This window comes from Protopterus annectens, chromosome 12.part0 (genome assembly GCF_019279795.1).
Source record: "Protopterus annectens isolate FY-2018-M chromosome 12.part0, PAN1.0, whole genome shotgun sequence".
NCBI lineage: Eukaryota > Metazoa > Chordata > Ceratodontiformes > Protopteridae > Protopterus > Protopterus annectens.
In genome coordinates this window covers 663,442,704-663,470,275 of record NC_056746.1, presented here as the reverse complement: position 1 = coordinate 663,470,275, position 27,572 = coordinate 663,442,704, and the positions used below count along the sequence as shown (strand labels likewise).

General features: G+C 39.3%; 1 protein-coding gene across 1 annotated transcript in view; it reads right to left on the bottom strand.

Moving 5' to 3' along the window:
- LOC122816773 (germ cell-specific gene 1-like protein) overlaps window positions 1–27,572 on the bottom strand; it is a 3,278,153-nt gene that overhangs the window by 3,013,594 nt on the left and 236,987 nt on the right. The gene's annotated exons all lie outside the window — the stretch shown is intronic.

The following is a 27,572-nucleotide window of genomic DNA, read 5'->3' as shown; positions in this document are numbered from 1 at the left end:
GAGATTTTGAATTTCACACTTCTATGCCCCCCCCACACACACACACACACACACACCTTCTTCCCCACACTCAAACACAAGCCCTCTACTACATAAAAAAAAGCATAAAAGCAGGTGGGCAAGCACCCCCGCACCCCTCATGTGGGGGGCTGCACCCCCCACACCCACCTACTTAACTATTCTCACTCCGAGGTTGCACCACATACAAACACAGATAAAACACCACCACACAAGCTACATTCTCCTTGCACACACACATCACAGCAACAAAACACACTGACAAACACCACAGCCCCTACCCAAAACCCTTAACATATACACACTTACCTGAATCCGTAACCACAGCGAAACCTCAGAAGCACAAAATTCAAAACATCCTGTATTCGAAGTTTTGAACCTTGCACTTCTGAGGTTTCGATCTTCTCAAGATTCTACTTTATGGGCTTGAAATACTGAATTTCAACATTTCAGTATTTCAAGCTTCTAAAGTGAATATATATATATATATATATATATATATATATATATATATATATATATATATATATATATATATATAGGTTCATAGGTTCATACTAGGCTATCTGCCCAAGGGCATTTATAAGCCTAGCCCAGAGTTTTGTGGCTTTCGCCACCCCTTTAGTTTGGAGGATACAATGCCCATTATTTTGCTGTGCCTCTGTCAAGCAGTGACACTGAGATAATCCCTGGGGTATATCTGTGATCTCCCATCCATTGGTCAAGATTTCTCTTGAACAAAGCCAGCGAAGTGCTGTGCCTCACATGTACCGGGATTTTGTTCCACAGCATAGGGAGTCTCTGGGTGATGAATCTGTCCCTCCAGCACGTCCTATTAATAACCGTGTCAAGGTTTAAGTCTCCCGCCCTTGTAGTTCTGAGGGATCTAGATTTTTTGAGATGAAGCATGTTCATCAATTCTGGGTTGGACATGGCCTTGTATGTCAGGCACAGGTCACCTCTGAGCAGACGGCAAGCGACTGAATAGAGCTGAAGTTCCTTCAGTCGGGCAGCATAGGACATATTTTTGAGACCCTTTGTCCTTTTGGTGAGGAACTTTTGGGGCCTTTCCAGTTGCTGCAGGTGTCGTGTCAGATACATTCCGAATGGGGCATTGTACTCAATCATTGGTCTGATAAGTGATGAGTACAGGGGGACGATGACTTCCCTTGATCTAGATGTGAATCCCTTCATGATCAGGTGGGCAATGTAGAAGGTCTTCCTAACTACTTTGGCAATGTGAGTGTCAAATGAAAGGTTACTGTCAACCTGGGTACCCAGATCCCTGATAACCTCTTCTGTGCTTAGTGGGTTGCCGCCTATATGGTAGCTAGGGGTAACCTTGTTTTTCCCGAAGGTTATGACTATGCATTTTTTGGCATTTAACTTTAGGCCATGGCTCTTGCACCAGTTTTCCGTTTCTATAAGACCCTTCTGAAGGATATATGTGTCAGATGTGTTCTCAACTATGGCGCCCAGTTTGCAGTCATCTGCAAATTTTGTCAGCCATAGTCCTCCTGTGTTTGCTTGTACTTCTGAAAAGTAGATGCCGAACAGGAAAGGGCCCAGGACTGAGCCCTGTGGGACACCACTTGTGACAGGCTTTGAGTCTGACATGGCGCCAGCAACTCTGACCCTGTGGGTTCTGTCACTTAGCCAATTTGCAACCCATCTTGTGACATATGTGTTTACATTTAAGCTGATGAGTTTTTCAATGATACCTGAGTGGGGTATTGTGTCGAAAGCCTTTGCCAGGTCGTGGTAGGCTGTGTGGACTGCCTTTCCCTCATCAATGGCCTTGGTGACTATATATATATATATATATATATATATATATATATATATATATATATATATATATATATAGATAGATATGTATAGACAGATAGATATGGCTCCACTTCTAATACTTGAACAGCCACATCATCGAATTTCATTTTTGTGAGGACAAAAATTGTGAAAAATAAAATACTCGAATGGCAAATTTTTCCCAGGGTAAGTAAACACTTGCCCAGACTTCAAAAAAAATACACACCAGAGTAAATGAAACCCAACTATGTGGGGACTACTCCCACCACACACTTCAATATCAATTCTGGAATCACACTACATTGAAGAAAAGGCATGTTGGGCAAGTGTTTACTCAAGTGTTAATAATTTTTAGGATTTAGACAACACTTTTTCATGAAGTCCAATCAATAACAGTACAAGGTTATTGTGAGAGTTTTCGACAATGTGGTATGAGAATATTAAAACAGTTTCAGAAAATAATAGATACAATGATGTGAACTACTAAAACATACCATTTTCTCTCTCTCACTCTCTGTCACACACACGCACACACACAAACACACAAACTCTTCAGAATATATATATTTTTGAGTAGTTATACCATCTGTGGGAGATCTAAAAATGTGCATAAAGTTTTTCAGACTCTGTACTAACATTTTTTTCAGAATGTACTGCAAGTACCTTTACTAACAAACTACTGATAACCTGAATATGAAATGCCTTTGATGACACTTCTGATGTCATTATTTATGATATATTTTAAGTTACTTGAACCTTCTTAAGTATTATGTGAAATAAACTTAATCCTAAAATTAAATAATGGGGAGGAATGACTGCCAAAGTTTTTCAGATTACATCAAAAATTCTCTAACTGATCAACCACTTCATTTAATTATTGCCCAGGTAAGCAAAGCAAATAGGTACAAATGTGACTTTTTCGGGGTGAAACAAGAGCTCAGCCTTTTTAAATGGGCTCTCTGTTGAGACTACACAATTCATAATTGTCAGTCCTGCAGTCATGAAATATAAAGTTTGAAAAAATACAGTAAATGTCAGACTCGCTGTAATACTCTCAAAGTGCTTTCACAGGGAGGCTTCCCCACTGTAGAAGACTCTGCTTATATTTATTAAATATGTGATCATTGTAACTTAGTGTAAGGCAAATATTCTGATGTAGTGCATTACTGAACCAAGAATATGTGATTTGATTTTGCATATTTAGTCTTGTTTAGTCTTGTTGTTCTAACCCACAGTGGTGGTGCTGCGGTAGCGTTGTTGCCTCCAGGTAAGACGCTGTCCGGTTCGATTCTCAGCTAGAGCATCTTCTGCGTGGAGATATGTCTGAATGGGTGTACCTTCATTGAAGGTTGTGCACCAGGGCTGGTAACTCGGCACATAAAAATCAACTACCAATCATTAGCGGACTGGAGTTCCGCTGTGGCGACCCCTAACCGGGAAAAGCCGAAAGACACAAACAAAGTCTTGTTGTTCTAAGGTTTGAAATTCTAGCCCTTGCAATTCCAACAGAAAACTATTTAAAAATAAAATGTCTTGCCAAAGTCAGACAGACTAAATAAATGGAGACTGAGGGGTTCAAATGTGAAATGGGAAAATTGTTCACACACTGAACTGAAGTAGTTAACATGATGTATTTGCCTACATCATATGTATTACTCAAAAAGAAAAGTCATGTAAATTCTTTTTAAGGCTAGGATTCAAAGGCTCTATTCCATGTCTTAGTAGAACAGATCCCTACAAATGGCAAAACTCAAATGCTGTCTCCATCTCTATGTGGGACCAATCATCAAAAACAACACTTTGAATTCCAGCCTTCTTCAGCAACAAAGCACAACAAAACACTGCATCAGCATCAACACCGTTTCTCATATGTTGTATAGAAGGTCGGGGTTTCATATCAATACTAAATATTTAAATGTCATGTTGGCAAACACCAACAAAGAAATGAAGCACACAAAAAAATTTTCAACACTTGTTTTTAAGAGGATTAGTCCTCCTTTCTGCCCTAATCTGTATATATTAACGCTATCATGACTCAGCCAGCCATGGATTAAGGAGACCATTTGCTACTGCTGTGTAAAATGAGTCCCTGCCCTTTCTCTATTGTTTATACAACCAGACAAACATAATTACATCATCTATTTCTGTGACATAGTAGCTCACTTGTGATGCCCGTGCACTGGCCCAGCAATCAAGGAGCCTCAGTCCTCATCACTAACACCAGTGAGGAGAATCCACATTGTGAAGGAAAACAAATACATACACAGTAAAGTGCAATTTCCCTCAAGAGCACACAGAGATCATGGTCAGTCTGGGGTTGGTTTCTCCATTTCTCTCCAGATTCCCAATAAGACACCCCACTGGCACAGCTATAGAGTGGGGTCCTTAGCCAGGATCCCAAGCCAAGCCCTCCTAGCACTCTCTTTGTCCAACCAGTTCTTCGTGTCCATGCCCAAGTAGCTGACATACACACACACACACATACACACACACACACACACACACACACACACACACACACACACACACACACACACACACACACACACACACACACACACATACTTTGAGGTATGATTTATATACAACCACAGAGACACTCCTGGGGAAGGTTGGCACAGGTTCACTAGCTGTGCCCCTTCTGTCCAGGCTATAAGGTAGTAATTACTGCCACCAGGACCTTTACTTATCAGCTACTAAAAAGGCCCTTACTAAAGGGTGTCCAATTAGTACTGTGCAATATTATTATCCAATTAGCAAGTGTGACCAGAACTTTTTAAGGCTTATTAGAGTGGCTTGGCCAGTATCACTGCATGCATGCAATGTGCTCTATAGCTTAAATTATCTATACACAAAACAGCCACAGTTGAAATGTTTAAAAATATTTAATAATAAATAATAAAAACACAAGACAATACTTATTACTACACAGTGCTAGTCAAGAGTTCATGGATCACATAGAAATGTTTAAAATAATACAGTAGAATAGTTCTGACATCAATACAAAAAACAGCTAGACTAGACTTCATATTTCCTATCTCTATCTAAGAGCAAACACAGTTCTAAAATAAACTTACATATATAGCACAGGCAGAGTGCCGGGGAGTTGGATGGTCTCAAGAAAAATGCAAAATGCTCTCTCTTGTTCTCTGAGAAAATCCTTTAAATTGATAATACATCCTGCTGACTAATTTTAGATTACATTATTCTTAACAATTCTCTGGTTCCCAGGCTGACAGAAACTCTACATTTACATTTCTTAATAAGCTTGTACCTGGTCAAGAAACACAGCAGTAAATGACATTATATATGTAAATTCTAGCAATTAACTCTGGTCTCAAAACAATAGGAAGAATTCCTTCATCCAGACATCTCAGCTCCGAGTTTTGAGATCAAACAATTATACAATGCCTGACTTATCAGCTTACCTCCATCAGAGTGTAATGTGGTTACATTTTTGCAGTTCAACACCCAATACAGTTTTTTCACATTTAAGAGAACAAACCTGTGGCTTATATTAATATTTACAAACGGCAGAATTATCTACAAAATTCTATGTAGCTAGGCTGGCAGCATTCATCTATCTTCCCCCCGGAAAACTCAAGCTAGTTTTTCAAGTGACCCTTGAGAAACATTGTTTGAAAGGGTTAGGTCTATCTGAGTGTACCTTACCCCATTCCCTGTCTTAAGAGTCCATCTGTGTTGGCATTGCTAATCCCACTGTGGTGCTGCACTGACATATCATATGCTTTCAACCCTAGCTCCATCTTAGCAACTTGGCATTTTGCTGGCTGGCTCTGTGTAACCATGTTAGTAGATTGTGGTCTGTAACTACAGTGAATTTTCTTCCATACAGTTAAGGCTGAAGTTTCTGCAGTGCCCACACTAGGGCTAGACATTCCTTTTCTACAGCTGTATAGCATTCCTCCCTGGGTTGGAGTCTATGACTGAAATAAACCACGGTGTGCTTTTCTTCCTCTGAAGAAATCTGGGTAAGTACAGTTCCCACTCCATGGTTCAAAGCATCCACCTGCACAACAAATTATTTTCTGTAATCTGGACTGGCTAACACAGGGGGTTCTCACAAAGCTTCTTTAAGCTTCTGGAATGCCTGCTCACATGCTGGGGTCCACACTACCTTATCTGGCCTGTTTTTCCTTGTCAGGTCTGTGAGGAGAGCAACTATGGTACTATAACTGGGGATGAAATATCTGTAGTACCCTGCTGCTCCTAAGAACGCCCTCACCTGCATTTTAGTAACAGGTGGAGGCCATGCCTGCATGGCTTCCACTTTGGCAGGCTCTGGCCTGGTCTTACCACTCCCGACTTTATGTCCCAGGTAGGAGACATCTGCCGTACCCACCTGAAATTTGCTGGGCTTAATGGTCAACCCTTCCTTCTGTAGTCTGCCCAGCACTTCCCTGACATGTTGAAGGTTCTCTTGCCAGGAATGGCTGTAGATGGCAATATCATTTAGGTAAGCAAGGGCGAACCCTCCCACTCCTACTAGGATATGATCTACCAGCCTGTGGAAAGTTACTGGGGCATTTTTCATCACAAAAGGCATCTTTGTGAACTCATGCAAGCCAAAAGGAGTCACAAAGGCTGACTTCTCTCTTGCACTGGAAGTCAAGGGCATCTGCCAATGACTCTTGGCATGATCAGTGGTTGTAAAATACTTAGCCTCACCCAGTTGCTTTAGGGCCTCATTTGTCCTAGGCATGGGGTAAGCATCTGACTCTGTGTGACTATTTAATTTCCTGTAGTCCACACAGAACCTGGTGCTGCCATCCTTCTTTGGCACAAGCACCACTGGGGAGGCCCAAGGACTGCTGGACTCATGAATTACCCCTAGTTCCAACATTTCCTGTATCACTTCTCTCAGAGTCTGTTTGACTCTCTCATTCACCCCATAAGGGGTTTGCTTAATAGGCCTTTGGAGTCCTGTATCCACCTGGTTCCGCACCAGGTGGGTGCACCCTGGTTTCCCAGTGACCATGTCTCCAAACTCCTGTAACATTGCTCAGATTTCTTGAACCTGGATAGGAGATAGCTGCTGGGACATTGCTACCCCTTCCACTGAGGTGTCAGTCCGAGCCTCACTGAGGAGATCAGTCACCAGATCTCACTCAGACTCCACTCCACTGCAAGCCACTGCAAATACTCAGCACAAGGGCCTCCCTATAATGGTAAGGTTTCATCATGTTAACATGGCACAATTTGTGCCTCTGCCTCTTGGCTAGCAGTTCCACCATGTAGTTAGCATCACTTACCTATCTTACCACCTTGCTCCCAAGCTGCTTGCAGCTTGTTGTGTCTCACAGGAATGAGAACTATTACCTGCTGCCCTACAGCATACTCTCTATTTTGAGCATTCCTGTCATACCATACCTTTTTCTGTGGTTGGGCTTCTGCCAGGTTCTCCTGGGCCAAACCCATGAGTTTCCTGCTCCTTTTCCTGTGGTTTAGGACATATGCTACAACAGACTCCTTGTGAGATTCACACTCACCTTCCACTCATTATGAATTAAATCTTGAGGTCCCCTCACCCTATGCCCATACAACAACTCAAAGGGTGAAAAACCTGTGGATACCTGGGGAACCACTCTGTAAGCAAATAACATATGGGGCAAATATTTGCCCCACTCCCTCTTAAACTGGTCTGGAAATGCCCATAGCATGGACTTGAGTGTACAGTTTAATTTCTCAACAAGACCATTAGTCTGGGGATGGTAGGGGTGGTCTTCAGGTGTTTCACCCCACAGTACTTCCACAGACAAGCCAACAGGTCTGACATGAAATTGGCACCTCTGTCAGTTAGTATTTCTTTTGGTAAACCTACCCTGCTGAAAATCTCTAACAAAGCATTTGCCACCTTTTCTGCCTCAATGCAGGACAAAACCACTGCTGCCAGGTATCTTGTAGCATAATCTACTACCACTAGGATATACTTTTTCCCTGTGGAACTTGGAGTACTCAGAGGCCCCACAATATCCATAGCTACCCACTGAAGAGGCTCCTCAATCACAGGCAAAGGCATCAAAGGAGCTCTCACCTTGTCTCTGGCCTTGCCTACCTTTTGGCACTGCTCACAGGTCCTGCAGTACACTGTTACATCTCTGGAAATTCCAGGCCAATAGAAGTTCTGCATAATATGTCTCTTTGTACATTTTATGCCCATATGACCTGCAAAGGGAATATCATGGGCGATGGCTAGAAGTGTCAGACAGTAGGCTCTAGGTACTACCAACTGATATATTCTCTCAACTTCTAGCCCTCTCTCAGGGCTCCATCTCTATACAGTAACCATTTGTCCCAGTATACAGATTCTCCCTTCCCTTGAGAATTAGGTGCCTCACTAGCTACCTGCCTCAGCCTGTCTCAACTCTCTCTTTGTAACCCTTCCCAGCTCCCTATCCACAGGATGTCTGGCATCCTTTGACAGTGGTGCCTCACTGTCAGCCTGGGTAATACTACTCACCTCTAACATTGCAGTCACTCTGTCCAAGTGAACATCAGTACCCACAAGCAGCTGTGGCTCACCTTCAGTCTCACTGCTACAGCCTAGCTTCCTCCCTGAAGTAACCACCTCACCAGTCCTGGCTGCAAGTATGTGGTCTGTCTGTATCACCCCCAGGCTACCAGACTCACATGCTTGTCTCGAAGCCTGCCTGCCTGCATGTAACTGCATTAACACATAGTACTGCCTCAACCAAATCCTTCCCTATCAGGACATCTGCAGGATGGTAGTTCAGTACCCCTGTTGTCTCAAGACAAACTACTATTGGCATTTTGTCTTTCCCACTTACTGGCTTTCTCACCTTTTGTTCCCCACCTTGCCTCTGTGGACATCTGTATGCCACATGGCCCCACTGGTTGCATTCAAAACATTTAACCTTAGGTCCTGGCTGTGTACCTGGACTAGTGGCTTTCCCTGCTAAGGCAGATTCTGTTGTTCAGTCTGGGCTGCCCACTATGAGTTCCTTTACATCCATTCACAGTACTTGGGGTCCCTTTCCTGTGCAGGATGCCCTGCTTGCTAAGTATAGGTCTCCCTTTTTCCCCCAACTCATCTGAAGAAGCACATTGTCTATCAGCTAAACAGATCCTCATGTCCTCAGTCAAAGTGCTAAGGACTTGTTCCCTCACCAAAATGTCTGGTAGCCTTTCAAAAGTGGTGACCTGATATCTACTCACCTGCCTATGAAAATAAGTGCTCAGTTCAGCAACATATTCACACACACTTTCATCTGCCTTGCATCTATGCTCACAAAACGTTTTCCTATAGGGTTCAGATATTAGCTTAAAGAATTCTAACAAACAATTCTTAATAGCAGTATAATTAAAACAGTCAATGTTAGAGATTTTGGACAACATAGTTACAGCTTTACCATGGAGTAAGGGGGTCAGGAATTGTACCCAGAGCCTTTGGTCAACATCATACTGTTTACATACCCTCTTAAACATATGAATAAAACTATCAAAATTATCCCCATCTGTAAACTGCAGAAGAAATTCACTGATCTTTTGTGCTTCTGGGGTCAAGTTACTCCATTCCCCATTACCTCCATTACCCTGGCAAAGAGTCAGCATCTCCTTTTCATGCTGCCTCTGCTGCTGTTTTTCCACAGATTCCATTTCCAAATGCCTGGCCTCCAACTTAAGTCTCTTTAGCTCCAGATGGATGTTTAAGTCCTCTGCACAAAGGTTGAGCTGTCCATTCCCTGAGTGTTGTGCATCTCCAAAGTCAGTCTGATCATCCTTCTGGTTGCTGTTTTCTGATGCAGCTTTGACCAAAGCTGCAATCATGTCTGCCTTAGTCAGGTTTCCATGCACCAGTCCCTTAGCCTGGCACATCTCAGCCAACTGGTTCCTTGACAGCTTGCCATACTCACCTGCTGACATGCTTGCCTGCTGTCCCTAACTAAGCTAACAAAAGAAATAAAACAATTGCAATCTGAACTCTGAATATTCACTGTGTGGCTGATTTAGAGTACACAACACCTTCAGTGATCACTGTACACAAGCTACAGGACTTTACTATTCACACCACTACAAACCAATTAGTATGTGGCAACCAATTAATATGTGGTGTGGATATCTCACCACTGCCAAACAATTAATATGTGATGCCTATGCACTGGCCCAGCAATCAAGGAGCCACAATCCTCACCACTACCATCAGTGAGGGGCATCCACAGTGGGAAGGATAATAAATACATACACAGTAAAGTACAATTTCCCTTAAGAGCACACAGAGATCACAGTGAATCTGGGGCTGGTTTCTCCCTTTCTCTCCAGATCCCCAATAAGACTCCCCACTGGCACAGCTATAGAGTGGGGTCCTTAGCCAGGGTCCTAAGCCAAGTCATCCTAGCACTCTCTCTGCCCAACCAGTGCTTCATGTCCCTGTCCAAGTGGCTGACAAACACACACACTTTGAGGTATGATTTATATACAACCACACAGACACTCTTGGGGAAGGCTGGCACAGGTTCACTAGCTGTGTCCCTTCTGTCCAGTCTATAAAGTAGTAAGCACTGCCACCAGGACTCTTACTTATCAGCTACTAAAAAGGCCCTTACTAAAGGGTGTCAAATTAGTAGTGTGCAGTATGATTATCCAATTTGGAAGTGTAACCAGAACTTTTTAAGGCTTATTGGAGTGGCGTGGCCAGTATCACTACATACATGCAATGCACTCTAGAGCTTAAATTATCTCTACACAAAACAGCCACAGTTGAAAGATTTAAAAATATTTAATAATAAACAATAAAAATACAAGACAATACTTCTTACTACACAGTGCTAGTCAAGAGTTCAGAGAGCACAGAGAAATGCTTAAAATAATACAGTAGAATAGGTCTGACATCAGTATAAAAAACAGTGAGACTAGTCTTCATATTTCCTATCTATATCTAAGAGCAAACACAGTTCAAAAATAAACTTACATATAGAGCACACGCAGAGTGCTGGTGAGTTGGCTGTTCTCAAGATAAATGCAAAATGCTCTCTCTCTCTCTCGGTCTCTGAGAAAGTCCTTTAAATTGACAATGCATCCTGCTGACTCATTTTAGATTACATCATTCTTAACAATTCTCTAGTTTCCAGGCTGACAGAAACTCTACATTTACATTTCTTAGTAAGCTTGCACTTGGTCAGGAAACACAACAATAAATAACATTATACATGTTAATTCAAGCAATTAACTTTGGTCTCAAAACAATAGGAATAATTCCTTCATCCAGACATCTTGGCTCAGAGTTTTGAGATCAAATAATTATACAATGCTTGACTTATCAGATTTCCTCCAGCAGAGTGCAAAGTGCAGTTCAACATCCAATACAGTCTTTTCACATTTACGAGAACAAACCTGTGGCTTATATTAATATTTACAAATGGCAGAATTATCTACAAAATTCTATCTAGCTAGGCTGGAACCCTTCAAATATCTTCACACCACTCATCAAGATGGCACACCAACAAAATGCCAAAGTTGGTGACAGAAAAATGCAAAATAGAAAGGAAAATAACCTACTTCAATGAAAGAGTTTGCTGTGACTTATAGAACTCTTTAAATATGACTTATATGTTAGCTACAAGTTGTAGTGATAGTAAGGCTAGTTATAATATTTCAAAAAGAAAATTATGACTCACCTTGCATTGTGAAGGTGAAACTTTACTAAACTGAAACTTTTCCTAGCTGCAATCAGTTTGATAAAAACACTGCCTGTAAGTCACTAAATATAGCTGCATCTGTAAAGTGATGAAAACTGAAATAAGTAGAATATCATCAAGGTATAATGAAATTGTTTTTATAGGGTGGGGATACACCCTACTGAAACCTCTGCTGTGAAGTCTTTGCCCCCCACATCTCTCTGTTTATAAAATATAATGACTCTACGGTCACACATCCTAGATGCATAAAGAATACTTGGCTTTTTTGGAAATCAAATGTTTCCTCCATCCATGTGGTGATATTAACCAAGAGTTAGAAGATTTAGAACAAGGAAGTGTAAGAGCACATCACCCATGCAAAAGTACTTCAGTTTTAGTTTTCTAAAATCTGTTTTCATGTCTAACTTTATTTTCCATAAAGCTGTATATGCTGGATGTGTGACAGTTTGCAGACTTTGGAGTTTTATCAATGTTTTCTGAGAGCACAAATGCTATATCAAATATTGTTGATATGCTCAAACACACATTCTATAATGAAAATTAGATTCCTGTTTAAACATTTGTAAAAAAGCTTAATTCATCAAGGCTGCAGTATGTTCCACATGGTTAGTTTATCTAACTTTTAATACTAAACTGTGACCTACAGTTCCTCTGTTTAAAATGTATTACATGTTAGACTTCTAGCAGGTAATCCAATGCATTATTAAGGCTGATCATTAACTTCCTTATAGTTAAATAAGTACAAATGTAAAGTCACGACAGTGAATGATTTATAAGACTTTTATAAGACACATTTGTGAAAATCTGAAAAGACATTAATAGGTTGTCTCATTTGATATTATGAGTATTAGCTTTATATATTTACCGATATAATAATAGAGCTAAAGACAGTTTTATATATATATATATATATATATATATATATATATATATATATATATATATATATATGTGTGTGTGTGTTATTATATATCAGAAATCCTCCGATAAATGGAGCTAGATATATACCACCTTTGCTCTAACACTCGATTTTGAAATTGATTTTCAGTAAAAGAGTCTGAATAGGCAGCAGAATTTAAACTGTCTGACCAAGTAAAATTCAGATGCAGAGTCCTTTAGGGTCAAACACACCAGAGAAGGGTCAGTTTATCATCACTGCAGTTACTGAGAAACATTATGCTGACAATATTTCACAATTGCACAACATGAACATTATCTGCTGGTACCAAAAATTCTATATATGAGATAACACAGGGTTTAATCATTTGGCCTTTTGTTGCTAGAACGTATGTGTGAAACACAGGAAGATGCAAGGGAATGGGCATGCTGATGATATAGAGATTCAGACATTACTCAGTTCTGGAGATAATGTCAGGCTTCTTGAATACAGGTAAATTAAGTGTTCAGTTATAAGCCAAAAGAATCCAGGCAAGGAACACTAGTGCATACAGCTGTACTGGACTCACTGATAAAAGGACCATTGATACACTATGCCAGGATTAGCATTTTTATATTTCTTTTTTTAACCATTTATTTTTAGAATTACAGTGCTGAAGTTAGAGCAGGTGGGACAGCTGAAACCCATGAAGTTAAAAAGAAACACTGTGACAAAAGTCGGGGACAGTGCTAGTAAAGATTGTTGATTGTCAGTTTAACCTTTCTCTTTGCAATAATATATGAGCTTTTATTAACTTTTCTATATTAAATATAGGAAGAACACAACAAGAGGTTAAAGTATACACAGAGGTAACTGCAAAAGTAATTTAATCAATCCTTCTAGACTTCCAAAACAGATTTATTAGTATTACTACACATTGTTGCCTCACAGCAAGAGGTTCTCCCGTTCACTTCTCGGCTGGAGTGTGGGGAGTGCCTTCTGTGTGGAGCCTGCATGTCCTCCCTGCGGTTGGGTGGGTGTTCAAAAGACATGCGTAAATGGGCATGCCTTCATTGAAGGTTGAACGTTGAGCTGGCACCTCGGCGTTCGTGAAAATCTACTGCCAATCATTAGCAGACCAGAGTTCCGATGTGGCGACCCCTAACTGGGAAAAGCTGAAAGACAACAACAACTACAACTACTATTACTTGAAGAATTGTTCATAATTCTTTCGAATAAGGAAAATCATACAATGTAGTGTACCTATATTGGTGAGAAAGAGCTGTTTGACAATTAGGCAATAACCCAAGCCTGGGTGTGGGAATGCTGGATTTACCCACGGTTGGCATGGTTTGGTCACAAGGGCGAAGCCCAAGTGGCCAAACAAAGACAATCATGGGTAAATCCAGCTTTACCCACACCCAGAAGTGGGTTATTGCTATTATACAATGACATTATTTAAGAAAAAAATACTTAGTTTTCTTAAATAATGGCATTGTATAATGCCTCCTTGCTGCCCTTCCGCAGCTGTCCGGTATTCTGCGGCAGTTCTGATGTACTGCGCATGCGTAATCTTATGCAGTACATCAGAGCTCTGGGTGGAAGCAACAGAAAAAGCAAGATCTTCGTTGCTTTTTAGAAAGTGTCTCGCTATGTTAAAGGAGTTTAACATAGTGAGACAGGTTTAAAAAAAGCAACAGAGAGCTTCCTTTCGCCGTTGATTTTTCTAAAGCTGTCTCGCTATGGTAAACTCCTTTAATATAGCAAGACACTTTGTAAAAAGCAACGGAGATCTTGCTTTCTCCATTGCTGTAAGAAAAAAAAGACTTACACTAATGGAGAAAGTCCGGGCAACTAGACCTTTTTCCATTAGTATAAGTCTGATTTACAACGTGCACGCTGACCAATCAGCATGCACGTTTTGGAATATGAATGGGGGGTTGTTGTATAATTGCTTATAATCATCACTTCATGGAAATAATGCTGCATGATATTTTATAGTATAGGATGTCCTTCCATGCATGGAGCTTCATTTGTTGTCATGCGGATAACAGGAAAACATGTAGGGTAACCTGGTATAACATTACCGAGAAGCATTTCTGAGATGCCAGTTTTCGGTAGCTTTTGATTATTTTTTTAAACAGTATAGGGCAGTGGGTCAGGTGGCACAGTGGTGCAAAGTGGTAGCATTCTGTCTCACAGCAAGAAGTTGTCCAGTTCAGTTTGAGGCTGGGCAGCCTTCTATAAGGAGACTACATGTCCTCCCTGCATCTGTGTGGATTTACTCTAAGTACTCCAGCTTCATAAAACATTACATAGTCATGCATTAAGGTATATCAGGGAACTTACATTGCATGCAGGTATTGAGTACATGCATATGCAATATGAAAAAAATACCTGGCTATCTACTTCTGTGCCTGCTTTGCCTTGAAACCTCCATGGGAAGTGGCAGATGTCTGTAGGGTCACTCTAGGAGTCAGAAAACTAGTAGTACAGGGAACAAGTGAGAGCTGTGTGTCATCCTTCGTTAGTCTTGTGTTTTTCTATCACTGTTGGCCGTTATTTAAGTAAGGAATAAAGCAGATATTCTGACATATGTACACAATGAGACTGGGCAAAGATGATACCCCTACACTTGCTTAGGGATTGAGTAATTAATATACTCTAAGTAGCATCAGCTTCCACGGTGTTACCAGACCTGGCTTGAGCACTGTCAGCTACTTGTGCTTTGCTTTCTGTTACTCTATGGGCACCACATAAGGAGTTATCTACTCAAGCATATCATCGTAGAGATTTCCAACTGAATGAATGCTGAAGGATCAACACCACCTCATCAAGACTCCTAGCTGGACTAATGTGATCCAGCAATACAGAGACAACAACTATGGACAGAGCACACAATGAGACCTTAGCTAACTGAAAACTGCAGACATTTTTTCCCCTCCTTGAAAAACAGCCAAAGGAACTCAGTTGGCTGCACTGAGAGAAGCTTTACCTCAAGAGCAGCACTGACAAAGAATTAATCCCAAGAAGACTAAAACATTTTAAGAAACCCAGATGGAAAAATGTACGTGCTAACTTTATAGATGAATGTTCTTAAGGAAGCCAGCCTCAAACTTGTTTAAGAACTCTTGTACATCAGGTTACTTAAGTGGCTTGAATAAACTTTAAAAAAACTTCGACAAGGCATCTTAGTATTCCTGCTGGAGCAGATTAGAAGCATTCGTCCATATATGTTCATAGGTTCATAGGTAGGTACTAGGCTATTGGCCCTAGGGCCTATATAAGCTTAGCCAAAAAGGTACCCTGACTTTCGCCATCCAAGAAAATTATTTTCCTGTGCCCTTGTTGAGCCGAGCCACAGAAGTGATCCCTGGGGTGAATTTCCTACTTCCCATCCAATCATCAAGATTTTCTTGAAGAGTGCTAATGAGGAGCTTTGTTTGATATAGAGAGTAGTTTGTTCCAGACTATGGGAAGTTTCTGGGACAGGAATCTATCCCTCCAGCATGTTCTGTTTATTTTGGTGACAAGGTTTAGGTCCCTAGAGCATGTAGCTCGGAGAGATTGGGATTTCTTTAAGTGGAGCATGTCCAACAGCTCTGGGTTTGACATAGCTTTGTATGTTAGGCAGAGATTGCCTCTGAGTAGGCGATATGCAACGGAGTAAAGCTGTAGTTTTCTGAGATGGTCTGCGTAGAGCATCTGTTTGAGGCTGGTAATCCTCTTTGTGAGGTATTTCTGCAGCCTTTCCAGTTGTAGATGTTTTGTGAGGTACATACCAAAAGGGGCATTGTGCTCTTTAATGGGTCTAATGAGTGATGAGTAGAGGGGAACAATTACCTCTTTTTTCCTGGATGAGAAACCTTTTGTGATAAAGTGTGCCACATAGAAGGATTTCCTGACTACTGTGGCAATATGATTATCAAAGGAGAGACTACTGTCCACCTGTGTCCCAAGGTCTCTTATTAAACTTTTGGTGTTAAGTAGACTACTGCCTATGTGGTAGTTCATGGGTGCAGAGTTTTTATTAAAAGGGATGACAATGCACTTTTTGGCATTGAACTTGAGGCCACGGGTTTGACACCAGGCATCTGTCTCAGTGAGGCCCTTTTGTAGGATGTCCACATCATTAGGAGTTTCGATTATGGCTCCTAGTTTGCAGTCATCTGCAAACTTCATTTGCCAAAGACCTTCTGTGTTAGCCTGTACTTCAGAGAAGTAGATACCAAACAGGAGAAGACCCAGGACTATACCCTGTGGTACTCCACTTGTCACTGGTCTGAAGTTGGATTTGGAGCCTGCTACTTTCACAGTGTGGGTTCTTTCAGTGAGCCAGTTGGCAACCCATCTTGTGACATAAGGATTTATACCTAGTTTAGTGAGTTTATCTATAATTCCAAAGTGGGGGATGGTGTCAAAAGCCTTGGCGAGATCTAGATAGGCTGTGTGAACCACTTTACCCTCATCTATGGTTTTGGTGACTGCTTCAAAGAAGTCTATCAGGTTTAGTAGACATGATCTGCCTTTTACAAACCCAAACTGGGTGGGGTCAATAGTTTGGAGATTGCAAATGTCTTTGTTTATAAGTTCCATAATGACATGTTTCATGGCCTTGCAGACCAGGCTCATCAGGCTAATGGGGCAGGAGTTCCTGGGGTCTGTGGTGGATCACCCTTTGTGGAGTGGGATGACCATCTCTGTGTGCCATTCAGTGGGCACAAAGCCTGACGGGAGGCAATGATTGAACATGGCACTTAGGTGGGGTTCCAGTTCGTTCTGTAGTTCGTGTAGAACACAGCCTGGGATGTTATCAGGTCCCATGGATGCTGTGTTCTTGTCTTTGAAGAGTGTGGTTTTTACCTCTGCAGCCGTGATTACAGGAACTTTGCATTCTTCCAGTATAGAGATGGGTCCTTTAGGGGGTGAGAGGAGGGTAAAGTTAGCACTGAACCTATCTGCCAGGATGTTGGCAATATCAGTTGGTTCTGTATATTTAGTGCCATTGTGCTGTAACTCAGAGCAGATCTGAGTGTTGCCATTGAGATTCTTGACATAGCTATAGAATGCTTTGTGGTTGTCTTTAAAAATAGTGGTGATTTTGTTTTTATAACTAGCTTTGGAGGATTTTATGAGGGATCTCAGCTTCTTACTGAGGCTGACCAGGGAGTTCCTCCAGTCATGAGATTTTACTCTTTTTTTTTGCAGCAGTTTCTTTCTTCTGTTGTAGAGTTTGTTTTTGGTAGGGGACCACCAGATTGGTTTCCTTTTTTTGGACAATAGGATCTTGGTTCTGTTAGGGATAGCATGATCCATGCATTCATGTAAGTGCTTATAAAGTGCATTTGTGTAGGATTCAGGAGTTGTACCTCTATTGTCTCTCCGGATGGGTGTCATGAAGTTTGCAACTTCTGTCTTAAGAAGTGTGAAGTTGGCTTTGGAGAAATTTTTACGGTGGTTTCCCTAATGGGGGGTGGAGGCAGGATGTGGATGTCTAGGGTGATTAGCTTGTGGTCAGATCTGACCAACAAGGAATTGACCTCTGGTGTGGAGCACCGGTCACCCATGTTGGCAATGACCAGGTCTAGGATATTGCTGTCCCTGGTGGGAGTGTAGATAAGTTGATCCAAGGCATTGGAATTTATGAATTCCAGAAAATGTTGAGCAAAAGAATTGGTACTTGAGTTGTTTTCCCAGTTAATGGTGGGGTAGTTAAAATTGCCCATTATTAGGGTGTTGGGTTGTACCCTAATATTTTCCATTGTATCAAGAAATGAGGAGTGGGAATCAAGGGGCATGGTGGGGGATCTGTAGCAAGTTACAGTTTGGATTGTGGTCTTGCCCAGAGTTAGTTGCACTTGGATAATCTCGGATGCATTATGCTGAGCAACTAGCCTGGAGGTGTGGATATCCTTAATGAATATGGACACACCTCCACCTTTAGTGTTTCGGTCCAGGTTAGGTGGCCGAAAGTTGTGGTATGAATTATAGCCTGGTAATGCAGGGGGGTTCTCTGGAGCCTTGAACCAGCTCTCTGTCACTGCACAGATGTCAATGTTCTCCATTTTAAAAGTGCCTCGAGTGAGTGCATTTTGTGGTTTAGACTTCTAGCACTGAGTAGCATTACCCTCAGATTTTGCTTACTTGTTCCTGTTACAGTGGTGAATTGGTCATTTGAACCTTATCTAAAAAAAGGCACTATAGAGGTGGCAAGAGCCTTAGCCAGTATCCAGAATCCCAAGGGAGACAGGTGCAGGCCATCTCTGGCAAAGCATCGTGGTCTGTCGATCATGTCATCCCAGGCAGACAGATACTGGATCCCCTTAGAATGACACCAGAAGCTTAGCCAATTGTTGAAGTCAATCATTTTGTCCTTGTACTGTGGTATCATTCTGGGTGATGGCAGGATGCTACTCAGGGCTAGTGTCATACCTGCCTGAGCTACAAGATCGGACAGCTCCTCCATGTCTCTTTTCATGTAGTCCAGGGAGGTACATCTCAGGTCATTCACATCAACATGGACAATGACAGAGTCATATTTTTGTGGAGTGACCTGAGTGCGTGCGTTATGTGGTGCATCCTCGTACCTGACAGGCAGCTGACAGTAACTTTCTCCTTGTTTAGCCTGGTGAGTTGAACATCAGTGTGCCTGACTATAGATTCACCTATGACTAGAGTGTTGCGTACATTGTTATGCCTTATGGGCTGTGGTTGGGTGGCACACTGAGTTTGTGGGCTATGTGTCATTTGGGTTGTGTTGGGGGGGGGGTGGAGGTTGCTTGCATTTCTGCTTTGGCAGTCTCTGTTGTTTGGGCAGATTTTTATTGACAGCCTCCATGAATGTAGGTGTGTGTTTTGTGTTTCTATGTGTGTGTTTGGTGGTGTAGGTTTTGAGGGACTATGCGATGTGTGTGGTGTGGCGCAAGTGTTTACCCTCTCCTCCTGACTGTCTAGTCAAGTCTTGGGTGAAGAGAGCTTTCCTTCCAGTTTGGCTATATAAGTACATCTCTCACAGGCTTTAGTGTTGGGTGGTAGGAGGAGAGGGTTGTCTAAGAGATAAACTGGTATCTCCTGGACTTAACCTTGGTACTCTTTTACATTGTCTTGTAACTCTCTAGATCACAGGTTTGATACCAGAATTAGCTTGAGCACTGTGGATTAATTGTGTTTTTTTTCCAGTTTTGTAAATAGTGTATATAGTTGTAATAATTATGTTTGTATAACTGTATTAACTGTTCATGTAACTTCATCAAGCAGGAACCTTTTCACTTTACTCAAAATTTCCATGTTTTTGTGTGTTTTTTATGTGAGTGTGATTTTACTGTGAAAATGAGACAAAATGCCATTTGAAAAGGCATATGCAATGAATTCCACTGAAAGGAATAGGAGATCAGCAGCAGGAAAGGACACGCTGAAAGTCATGGCACATAAGAAACAAACAGTACATAAGGTATGGAGCATCTTTAATTAACCTTCATTTTTCTCATTTCAGATTTCAGCTCTTGTCCAGAAGCAACAAAAAGAATACTGGATGAATGATACAGAAGTAATTATTTCAGAAGAACATGGTAGTGAATAATGGGACACAAAAAAGACAAAAAACGTCATCCAAGTGCAACCTGTTTTGATGCTATTAATCTAATTAATAATAAAAGCTCCATGCGGCTGTCTTAGGTTCTTAGGGCATACGTAGACTATTGTTTACAGGACACTACACTGATGAGTATCTATTTTTTTAAACAGGGACTGAATTTCAGTTTTGACTAAAGAATGTCCATAGGAGTGATTGTGCAGTCTGATGCACTGATACAGAAGTCCAATAATTTATATCCTGCCCTCAGCTTTTCTCTGGCAGGAATACCAAGCTAACTACATTGAAGAGCCACAGAATAGGAGCAAAAACTGGATGGAAATGCTGTGTTAAAATGCTTGTAACTTTGTACTGAAACACTGGACACTCATGGTTACATCTCATAATAAGGGAGATTCTCAATTTAATTACAATCATCTTATTGGTTATACAGCTGCCCTATCTAAAACAGCATTTAACAAACTGATGATTTTTGAAATAAGCCAAATTTACCTCAGATTGCTGATTAAAAGGGAGCAGTACCTGTCCAGTTTCCATTAATAATTACCAATGCACTTCACAAAACAGAGCTCTAGAAATGTGTCTAATTAATGATGTACCATTAGCTCATTAGCAATTCCTGACTGGTGCCACCAGTTATAGGCTCAGTCTCACATCACATTAGCCAGTCAGCATTCTGAATTTCTAGAACTGGTCTCCAATAGTAGCAAGCTGTTCTTGGCACTCAAGTTGGGTTTAGAGCACTGGCATCTGTGCAGACTATCGACAAAGTGTCAAGTCTCTATGAAGGTTCAAATATGAATCTGGACACTACAGTCCAAGACTTTCAAGGAAGTAAATGAGGGTGCCTCTGTAGTGCATTATTTAAATGACTGTATTTATTTCTTTGTAAAATTCCTGAACTTTTGACTATCAGATCAAGGACCACTGTCAGGAACAACTTCTTCAGGTATACCATAGATTGACAAGATATTTTTGAAAATATTTCTCATACTGGCACTCGTAATATATTTCAACTGTATGAGAGTGGTACATTCATCTTAAAAATCTAAACAGAGAAAGTAATGAACCTGTTGGTACTTAAATAAATTGTCATCACCTTTATTCCATGGAGTACATGGTATGTCATATAAAATGGGTTCATCTATTGCTTCCTGTTCATGGCAATCATTTCAGACATCACATATCTACAATCTCATTCTGTAAACTATAATAAGTATAAATATTTAATATGCATTGAACATTATATCTCCAGAAAACAACTCTTATCAACACTTCAAGCAATGCCACATGCACCTACATTTTTAGAACTATAAAGTGGCACAATATATCTGGGAAACAAATGCAAATGCAATAAACACATTAAATTAAAAATCAAAAAAATTAAAAAAAAAATAAAGTGATGAATATTTTAATTGCAAATATGGAATCCCAAAGGAAAGTCCTATATATACCTCAGAACTGAATGCTATTAGAAGTAAATTACTTAAATCTGGGGTTGAGCATTCAAATGATACTACTACTGACCGATTATAATCAGCTGTATTAAGATACAGTGAAATAACCACAGCTGTGGGCTGTTTGCACATGAAAAAATGTAGTAATTCTTCTTTTGTACATTTACTACTAATAATTATACAATGACAGGTCATTGTTATTCAAAAATGTGCAAACTGATTGGCCAGACTAATCAGCATGCCTATAACAAATTAAACATATACCGATAGCAAAAAGTCCAGCTACTAATGTATCGTATAATGGCCAGACTTTTCTATCGATATATGCTACAGAGGGCAGAGCAAATACAAGAAAAATCAGGTATGTTCTGCATAACTAAAGAAACAGGAATGTATCTGATTTTCCTTGTATCTGTGCATTGTCTTGACAGACTGTCATACCTCTAAACTGTGCAGATTTTTGGAGAATGTCCAAAGTTTTGCCTCATAGTACAAAAAAAAATAAACACAACAATGGAGATTATTTTTTCTCCATTGCTTCTATTGCATGCACAGTACATCAGAAAATGTGGGAAAGATGACATGAATAAAAAAATATTTAGAGACACTGCATCATAAGACAATGATACATTTAGAGAAGATTGAAGTATGTTCTTATTTGTTAAACCCCATAAATCAGAAAAGAATAGCAAATAGAACTAAAAAGATCATAAAAGCAAATCAAATAAAGGAAATATACATTCCAATACCAGAAAAAAGTAAGCCTTAGAAGGGATACTAGAAGCATTTAAATTATACTTTCATAAAGTTAACACCAAAAAGGAAATAACAGAACCTTAAAACATGTTAAAGTCTTTCTTTACAAAATATATCAAAACCAAACTAACAGATGATCATATAAAATTAATAGACAAACAACTTTGACTGAACTTAAATCCCAAATTAAAAATGTAAAGCCAAACAAAGCACCTGGCATAGATAATATGATTCCGGAAATGTTCAGATTATTAACCAAAGAAGCTCTGGCATTTTTACATTAGTAAAGGAAATCAAAAATAATCCTCCTTCTCGGAAATACACAATATCACCTATTTTGAAACCAGATAAAAATCCAAAATGAATGTTCATCTTACAGACCTATATCTTTACTAAATGTTAATTATAAATGTTTATGGCAATACATGCAGCTAGGATCAAACAACTACTTCCATTATTAATAGATGAAGATCAAACTGGTTTATAAAAGACAGAAAACATATGATAACATTAAAATAATTACATCTTTCATTGATTATATTAATCATACAAAAAATAACATGAATGTAGTCAGTTTAGAAATAAATAGTGTCTTTGATTCTGTCCACAGGGAATATCTATAGTCAGTTCTAGAAGAATATGGATTTTCTCAAAAATTCACACTATTAATTAAATCACTTTATTAAAAATCCTTAGCATATCTAAATATAGGATCATGCTTTTCTAAATCTTTAGAAATTACTAAAGGTACAAAACAGGGATGCCCCTTGTCTCCATTATTATTTGCCTTAGAAATCAAATCTTTTGCAAATTATATTGGAATGGATAAGAATATTAAGGGTATACAAATTGACAATAGTCTGGAAATGAAGGTTTAGTTGTTTGCAGATGATATTTTGTTAACCTTAAAGGATGATAGCACCTCTCTAAAAACTCTATTAAATTTAATTGAATACTTTCAGAAACTCTCTGGGTTAAATTTAATGAAAATAAGACATATATATTACTTATAAATTCTAATAAGAGAGACAAAGGTAAGGATTTGTCTAAATATATAGCTGCTGACAATAAAATAAAGTACTTAGGGGTTGCATTAACAGATGAACTAGATAAGACAATAACAATAAACTATTCCAATACTCTAAATAACATTAAAACACTAATTCAAAAATTTAATAAAGACTTTTTTTACAATGGAGGACAGTCATTATATAATTAAAATGATTATTTTTCCAAAAATATTATACTTTATACAAGCTGTTTCTATACCTCCTCCTAAATCTTACATAAAATAATTTAATAAACTAATGCTAAACTTTTTATGGTATCCAATAAACCCATAATAGCTCTGAATCATCACTTAAAAAAAACAGGAATGGGAGGAATCAGTCTTCCAGATATAGAAATATATGCACTGTCATCTAATATAAAAACAATATCAGTATGGGTAAATAATGCTTAGTATGCCAGACGGAAACACATACATGAAAATATATGGCTAAAATCAGGTCTTACATTACCATTAAAATATATTGAGTTGGTATCAAATAATTTTCTTTGGATAATGAGAGAACATTTTACAGAAAACAAACAAAAACACATAAATTCTAAGTTTATAAAAAAAATAAAAGGATATATAAAAACTTATGAACAGGAATCCCGTCATAAAAGCTTGGTCATGTTTGCTAAATCCTATTGCATACACACTAAACAACATTAACATTTTTGATATAGATATACTCAAGACCTTTAGAAAACATTAACTGACTGATTGGCATCAGATACTAGACTCTGGAAAAGTTTTAACAATGGAACAAATAAGAAATAGATTTGATTTAGGCAATGATCTATGGCTAAGCATACATGATATAGCACAACGCATTAAAAAAATAAAGACAGTGCAATTAACAATCAGACAAAATATACATACATTTATAGAACTTCTGTTCTTTTCAACAACACAAGCTGTTCATGGAAAAGGTTAGTTATGAAACATCTATAAAATAATTAAGAAAATGAAATTATATCATACAGAGAATTATTGGGACAACTATAAAACAATAAATAATCAAATGATAAATGAAAATGACAAGATAGAGTATAGAGCATATAAAGTTCAGTGTACTACAAATAATTATGATTAGGTGTCTCAGATCATAATTTGTATTATACATTCTCAACCTGGATGTCAAAATACCCCTTTTTGACAGTGATGGCTGGTCACTTCAAACCATTGAGGCAGCTGAATGGGGTCGAGCCAACTGCAATGGAGCAGGACTAACTTTAATGGGGCAGAACTGTATTATACCTGGATTAATGGGACTACTCGGATTCCTGGGACTACCCATAATCCATGGTCAAACCCAGAAAAAACACCCTGTGAGTTAGCCTCTCTCTTTAAGTCTTACTTCATTGACACTGCTGCAAAGCTTACTACCACCTTCCCACCCATCAACACAAACCAAACAAACCCTACAATAACACATGCCCTAATTACTACATTACCCACTTTTTCACTCTCTCCCATATCTACCTCAACTACACAAAAACTCCTTCATAAACTGAAACCATGCACCAATGCCCCAGACAGCCTACCTGCAGAATTCTTACAAATATCAGCCTCCTCCATAGCTTACCCCATCAGCATTCTCCTCAATAGGTCCGCTCAGGAACCATGTATCCCTGATATCTGGAAAACGGCATATATTCTCCCACTTCACAAAGGCGGCAGTAACTCTGACATCTCTAACTTCCTCCCTATCACCATTTTCTCCCTCATCTCAAAAATACTGAGAAGTGCATTCACACTCAGCTGCTTAGTCACATGGTAAAACACCACCTCCTTTCCTCCACTCAACACGACTTTAGGCCAGGACATAGCACCAGCACTGCCCTCATTTCCTTCCTGGACACAGTTAATAGAGCTAAGCATGATCGACCCATAGTCTCTGCACTCTTTCTCGAACTACCAAAAGCATTTGACACAGTTTTCCACTCCCTTCTGCTTATTAAACTCTAACCTTGGCACCGTTCCCTCCACCATTCATTGGTTTTCTAACTATCTCAGAAATAGGCAACAATGTACTATTTGGCAGCACTGCTCCTCACCTTTCATCACCACCAATACGGGGGTACCCCAGAGTTCCATAGTGGATCCCCTTTTATTCAGTATATTCATCAATAACTTCCACACATCTCTTCCCCACAGTACTGCAATCCAATATGCAGATGATTCTACTATTATCTGATCTTCTAACTTTGCCTCTGTACTACAGCAACTTATCCAAAACCTCAACTGAATCCTGGCTGTCACAGAACCATCTCACCCTTAACCCAATAAAACTAAACTCTTAATATTTACCCCCAAAAAAATCCAGCCCAGTTGACAAGTCTGAATTCTCTGTTCATTCCCAAAATAATACTGTTATTGAAGTCATTCCCAGTACCAAATTACTCAGTGTCATCATTGACGACAACTTAACCTTTGACCTTCATATCCATAACAACATAAAAAAAACATCAAAAACTAGGAGCCCTTTATAGGCACAACTACTTTCTTAGCTTCTCTGCAAAAAAGCTCTTGCCTCATCATTCCTGCTTCCAACTCACTTATATGGCACCTCCATCCTAGCCAATATTCAGTCCTCTTTGAAAACTAAACTCAATTCATGGTACAATAAAGTTGCCAGATTTGCTACAAATGCTAAATTCTACACCCACCACTGTTCTGCACTACATCAACTAAACTGGGTTGAATTCCCCCATCACCTCATATATCTACAACTAACTACTGCCCATAAATTTATTTACTACCCAGCAGCCTGCCCATCACTCTCCTGCATTCTGACCATATACCATCCTAATTGATAGTTTACTGTCTCCAAGCTATAGAATAATCTCCCTCCTTCACTCAGAACTATAAGTAATCCCACTGCTTTTAACAAAATCTCTTAAACTTAATCTCTCCTCACATTGGATATGCACCTGCACCCTTACTGACAACCCTAAAACTTGACCCCCTCCCAAGATCCTACTCCCCCTCAGTCTACAATTAGTCTATCTTCTCCTTCTCTCTATCATATCAACTCCTTCTGCTGTCACTTTACCCTGTGCTATTCCCTACTGTAAGCCTTCTGCCTCCTTCTTTTACCCTTTAAGCTCTCTGCTAATAATCTTACTTAATATTTAAAATTTCTATTCCTTCACTTGTACCATGATTTTAAACAATTCTTCACTGTTATTATCAATTTATGTAATGTTACTACCAAATTATTCCATGTGGTTATTACTTTATTTAATGTGCTACCTCTACCTTATATACTCTGTATTATTTGTGCATAATTTTTCTTTGTATGTAATTACATGTGGAGCTTTTCTCCCCGGGCCTCCACTGAAAATGGGCTCATTTCAGGCCTAGTGGACTTTCCTGGTAAACAAATGCAATAAATAAATAATTAGCAGTGACCATTCATACCACTGCTTATTCACTACTGCATAAAAAAACAATGTTCACATTATTATTATTATTATTATTATTATTATTATTATTATTATTAACATAAACAGTAGCCAGAGCTCAAAGCTTGTAGTCAATCTTACTTCACCAAAATACACCTTAGTCTTGCAAAGCCAAATTACAACAGTAAATAACAGTGCCAGTCATTTCATTTACAAATAGCCCCTCCACCCACCCACACTGCCTACCAACAGAGTCTAGTTTGACCTTGCAAGGTTAAAAAAATGAGAAAAGATGACACAGGTTATATTAATGTACCTTTTCACATAAACAGTAGCAAGAATACACAGCTTGTGATCAATTTTACTTTACCCAAATACACCTTAGCCCTGTAAAGCCAAAGTTACAACAGCAAAGCAGGAGGGTTTGTCATTTCATTCACAAACAAAATGCTGGGAGACCCCCTGGGCTTAACGGTATGATCAGTATCAAGCCACTATTGAAATTAAGAAGGGCAAGACTTTAGTTTGATATTCCTCATATAATTATTTATGACAAGTATCCATGCACACAGATATGTTTTTTACTTAATGGTATATCACACAAAGTTTATGTTAAGGAATGACCTATTGCACAGCACAGTTTAGTTTAATCAAGATACACTGTTCTCTTTTTCTAGCAGGGCTGTCAACGAGGCCAAGAAAATATTATTATACCCACATTGGGCATTAGCTTTATATCACAATTATGTGAACAACAGTTGGTATGTCAAGTCATTCCATCTTATTTCACTTTTCAAAAGAAGTGCAGATTTTTGCACACAGCAAGTTTTACTACAAAGTTAAACATCAGGGAAATAGTGTACAATGTTTTGTTTATTTTTATGTTATTAACATTTTTAGCAGTAATAGATGCACCAATGCATTATTTT